The following is a 5,672-nucleotide window of genomic DNA, read 5'->3' on the forward strand; positions in this document are numbered from 1 at the left end:
TGACTCTTGACTCCTATAGCTCCTGGATGGCCATGCTGACGAACTCCTGAGGATCTGGATCTCCTTGCCTTGCTCCTTCTCGAGGGAAACGTGCTTCAAAACACGCCTCCATGTGGTGCCCAAGCGCCTCCCTTGTGACCCTAGCCGGGTTGGTGGCCCTCCAGGGGAGAGCCCCCGAGCCCTGCCTGAGGAGGGCGTCGGGCGCGCTTTCCTATGCGATGGAGGGAGGCTCCCCCTGGGCAGGCGCGGGCCCAGAGGGGCCTGCCTCCTGAGTGGTCGGGCCGGACGATGTCTTCTTCTTCTTCGGGGCGGTCTCGGGAGGCCTCCTGCTTCCACGGTCAGGGTCTTCCAGTGACGCGGCCTGAAAGGCTCGTTCCAGGGAACACACCACATCCTTCTCTTCACAGGGCACCATGATGACTCTGCCGCTTCCTGACATCTTGAGGACGTTGTAGCCGTGGTGAGTTATGGCCATGAACTTGGCCAGCGCTGGGTACCGAAGGATGGCGTTGTACTGCAGGTGAATGTGAGCGGCGTCGAAGTCGATGAGCTCGGTGCGGTAGTTGTCGCGTGCCCCGAAGGTGACAGGGAGGCGGACCTGCCCGATCGAGCCCGTGGAGCCGTCGGTGATACCGGAGAAGGGCTTGGTTGGCTGAAGCTGGCTGTAGGGCACTTGGAGGTTGTTGAACGTCTCCACAGATAGCATGTTGAGCCCTGCCCCGCCATCGATAAGGGTCTTGGTGACCACCACGTTGTTGATGATTGGGGAACAAAGCATCGGGAGGACTCCGGCTGTAGCCGCACACTTGAGCTGATCTGCTGAGCTGAACGTGATGGCACACGCCGACCACCTAAGGGGGCGCGTGGCTTCGAGCCTGGGGAGGACTGCATTCACCTCGCGGGCGAACTGCTTGAAGATGCGCTGAGAGGCTAGGGCTTGTGCTCCGCCCAAGATGCAGGCGATCGCGCGCGGCTCCTGGAAGCCCCCAGCCTCCTCGTCCTGGTGGCGGTCCTTGTTTCTCCTTGGCTGCGGCGGCAGCGATGGGAGGCCTGCGTTGCCTTGCGGGCGATCCTCGCGAGGTTGATCCCTCCAGTCTCCCTCGCGAGGCTGATCCCTCTATCCTCTCTCGCGAGGCGAGTCTTGCCAGCGATCCTCGCGAGGTTGGTCGCGCCACCCTTGGCGCGGCCCACAGTCTTCCCAGCGTCCTGCGTTTCTTCCTCCTCCTCGGCCATAGCCTCAGTCACCGCGGTCGGGGCAACGGCCGATCCTTCCTTCTCGCGCGGCTCGGAGTTCTTGACATTCGTTGGTGTTGTGGGTGTGGAGGTCGTGGTACACACAGTACCGGCCGCCCTTGGAGGGTTCGGGCTGATCTCTGCCCCGCTTGGTGTCTGGTTCTGCCGCGAGCACGGCAGCCCCCTTGCGCTTCACGTCCTTGCCCTTGGGCTTCTTCTCTTCTGGGTCCGCGGCAGGCAGCTCGAGGAGGGAGAGACGCCCTTCCTCAGCCCTGGTGCACTTGTTTTCCAAGTTGAACAGCTCCAAGGAAGTCCACAGGTCTTCATGCATCGCCAGCTCCTCCTTCATCTTGACGTCGCGCACACCGTCGTAGAAGGCCGAGACGATGGCCTCCTCAGTCACCTTGGAAATCTTGAGGCGTGCATTGTTGAAGCGCTGGATGTACTTCTGCAGGGTTTCCCCGGGCTGTTGCTTGATGCGGCGCATGCCGCTCACGGCGGGTGGCCGGTCGCGAGTGCCTTGGAAGTTGGCGATGAAGCGGGTGCGCATCTCCTCCCAGGAGGAGATTGTGCCTGGAGCCAGGTTCAAGAGCCAGGTGCGGGCCCCGTCCTTGAGTGCCATGGGGAACCAGTTCGCCATGACCTTCTCATCTCCGTTGGCAGCTTCGATGCCTAGCTCGTAGAGCTGGAGGAACTCTGCAGGGTCAGCCGTGCCGTCGTAGCGAGGAGGCAGGTCTGGCTTGAACTTGCCGGGCCATGCTACGCTGCGTAGTTCGGTGGTGAAGGCGCGGCAACCTGCTGTGGCCACGGGAGGCCTTGGGTGACGGAGATCCTGGTCTTTCATGTCCCCACGCGCTACAGCTGGGAGCAGCGCGGGGTCTTGGCGCGCGGGAGCAGGAGCATGTTCGCGACGTGCTGGAGCAGGGAGCGCCCGGGCAGCTTCTTGCGGGCGAGGGACTTCCTGGCAGCACTGCTCTTCCCGTGCTGGCGCCTGACAGAGCGGGTTCCGCCCAGGGGCCACGCGCCTTGGGGCCATGGCGTCTTCTTGAGGAGGAGGCGACCGAGGCGCCGCCGGAGCCTCGTCGCCCGCGCGGGGCGGGGTGCGGTGCAGTGGAACGGACGGCGCAGGAGAACCCCCTGCGGCACGGACGAGCTCGGCGACACGGTCGAGCCATTCTTCGTAGACATCGTCAACGGGACGGTAGCGCAGGAGCTCGTTTGCCGCGATGAGCGCAGCTCGAGCCTCCATGGGCGCGCGGAGCGCGCGGGACAAAGATCCAGCCGGGGCGAGCGAGGGAGTTGCGGTGCGGCCGTCTTGCCGCTCGGACGGATGCTGGGACGATGCTTGCCGCTCGTCCCCCGCCGGGCCGGTGGCGGCGTTGACGGCAGGTGACGGGGAACGGCGAGGACGCCCACCGACAGGGGCCGTCTGGGCGACGCCGGAAGCGAGGGCGGCCCTGCGCTCCGCGCGGGCCCAATGAGCGTCAGACATGGGCGCGATGGTCGTAGGAGAACGGGGTGGTAGAAGGTGGATTCCGGCGCACCCCTACCTGGCGCGGCAAATGTCGGATTTCGGGTTCCGGCAGACCCTTGAGGTTCGAATACTGGGGTGCGCGGAGATTCCGCCTCCTACCTACCTGCACCCCTCCGCCATGTTAGGATCTAAACTACGGAAAGAATAGCACAAGAGACACATGGTTTATACTGGTTCGGGCCACCGTTGTGGTGTAATACCCTACTCTAGTGTGTGGTGTGTGGATTGCCTCTTGGGCTGATGATGGCGAACAATACAAGGAAGAAAGGCCTCGCGAGGGCCTGTTCTTGGCTTGGGCGATGAACTGCTGGGTGGAGTTCAGTCACCTTTCTCTCTTCTCTCTCTCTCTCTCTCTCTCTCTCTCTCTCTCTCTCTCTCTCTCTCTTAACCAACCGACCGAACTCCCTCAGCCCTCGGCTAATCGACCTCTTTGCTATGTGGGTGGCTGGTTCTCGATCCTCCCTACCTTGAGGGTGGCTAGTCCTATTTATAGAGGCCCTGGTCCTCTCCCCAAATATTGAGCGGGAAGGGAGCCAACAATGGTGGGCTAATTTGAAGGGGGACAGCAAGTATCAGCTATCCTGACAAAAGTAGTCTTCGCCTATGCAAAGCTCTGGTGATGACGCCGTCTTGGGCTCCACGGTGACCTCCGTCTCGTAGTCCTCCCGGTCTTGGTCTCGTTGCACCGAAATGGCAACCTTTGCCTGATGCCTCGGTACTCCGCGGCTGCGCTAGCCGCCTTTGCACCAAAGAGGTTAGGAGGACGCTGCGCGGGCTGGCACCCGCCTGGCGCCCTGAGTAGTCATGGCTTGCGTCACGGGCACCTCGTGAGGTACCCTACCTTGATCTCTCCGCCTCCTCGTGAGCCAGCCTGATGAGGCCGTGCCTGAGGAAGCTCCGTGTCGTCCGCCCCGCGAGGCTTGGCCCCTCGCGAGGGTCTTGGGTTTGTGTTGGTGAAGATGGGCCGTGCTGGGCCCCCCTTTGAGCCACGCCGCAGGCCGCAGGTAGGCAAGTCTGGGGACCCCCGTTCCCAGAACGCCAACATCCGCCTCCCTCTGCATCTTCGCAAGCAGCTCCTTCTGCTTCACCAATTGAGTGGCCAGCAGATCGCGCTCCGTGACGAGCTTGCTGCACTCCTCCCCTTTGGCGCGCAATGCGGAGTTGGCTTCGCTCAGCTGCTGTTGAAGAGCAGCGTTGGCTCCTGAAAAGAAGGAAGAAAGAAGGCGTTATGTCATCAATAAAGAAGATCACCGGGGAGATCCGGCCCAACTGCTCAGCAGTCGGCTCGAATCTCGAGGACTACAGCCCGCGGGTGTGCCAGCGCGCCCCCACAAAGAATAAAAAAGACTTACTCCGGCTCTTCGACAAATCGGCGGTCCGATTGCCTAGCTCTTCAACGTTACGGTTGAAGGCAGTGACGCAGAGGTTGTGGTAATCCTGCATCAAGCGTTTCAGACAAAAAGTTAATACCCAGAGTTCATCAATTGGAGTTCCGGGCCGCCTGCTCAGCAGCCAGCCCGAAACTCAGGGACTACACCCAGTGGGTGCGCTAGCGCGCCCCCACAGAGAGGAACAAGGAAACAAGGACCAAAGGAAAAAAGATACCCGGACGGCTGCCCGCGACGCCAGGTGTGCCTTGGTGCAATTCTGGAGAGCGTCGCCCTCAGCACGAAGCTTCGCCTGGACGTCCAGAAGTGCCTGGTTAAGCGGCCCTGTGCCGCCTCCTCGCACCCACCCAATGGGCGCGGCGCTCGTCGCTTCGGTGTCTGGGACCGCCGAGCTGGCGGTGCCGGCCTCGAGGGGCGGGGTGCCGAAGCCACCTTCTCCAGACGGCGGCGCGTTGGCGAGCCGACTTGGAGGAGTAACCTCGCCATGGCCTCATCTTCGGTCGGCGGCACGAGAGGGTCCGCTGGCTACTTGCCTTGCGACTCTCAGACAGCGGCGGAGGCAGCGGCGGAACGATCACGTCCGGCGTAGAGGGGTCGCTGCCTTCCCTCTCCACGACGGGGTTCTCGCGCCGGCTTCCCCAGTCTGCCCCGTGAACTCCGAAGGCGGCGGCGCAGAGTTCAACAGGATGACGAACACCGCCGTTTGGCGGCGTGCGGCCTCCTCAGCCTGCCGCTTCGTCGCGGCGGCGGCTTCGGCCTCCGCCAGTTTTTTCTTGGCGGAGGACTCCGCCCTATCGGCCTCCGCCTTCTCCAGGCGAACGGCCTCTTCTTCGTTGCGCTTCTCCTGCGCATTCCGCTCTGTCGCCTCCCGGAGGTCAGCAGCGGGTCAATCTGCTGAGTACTGGCGGACGTCTCCGCTAACCCCATGACGGAGGCGGCGGTGACCCTCTCAAGAGTGAAGGGAGCCCTGAAGCAAGGGAAGCAAGCAAAAGACTCAGGCAAAGCCACAAAGAAAGAATAAAGCATTGAGACAGAATACTCACGCGGAGACCAATGGCAGCTTCTTCACTTCCTTACGGAAGCGGATGGCCTTCGCAGCCGCCTCGGCCTGCCAGGTCGACGCAGCCGAACCCTTGGGTTTCTTCGGCCTACTGCCGAACAAGGTCGGCATGGCCCTGCGCTTCTTCCCGCCGCCTGGAGCACCCGGCGCGGCAGAAGAGCCCGCGCCAGGCTGGCTGACTCCTAGCCGATGGCGGGGGCGACTTCTCCCTTGGCGTCAACGTCAGGCCAGTCAGCGAAAGTGGCCGAAGGCCTGAAGTCTCCTACTGCTCCTCCCTCCCTCGGCGTCGTCCTCCAGAGGCGTCGCCCCCAGATCGGGGTCGTTGACGTCGCTCTCTGCCTGGTCGGCGAGGAACTCGCGGCCGGCCCCGAGGTGCCGGCTGGCGGGTGGAGGAGGGGATTCTGACCAAAGCCGACTGGTCAAAACAAACTCAGCGAGAAATAAGACAATCCAAAGA

The sequence above is a fragment of the Triticum dicoccoides genome, chromosome 4A, assembly GCF_002162155.2.
Source record: "Triticum dicoccoides isolate Atlit2015 ecotype Zavitan chromosome 4A, WEW_v2.0, whole genome shotgun sequence".
Classification (NCBI taxonomy): domain Eukaryota; kingdom Viridiplantae; phylum Streptophyta; class Magnoliopsida; order Poales; family Poaceae; genus Triticum; species Triticum dicoccoides.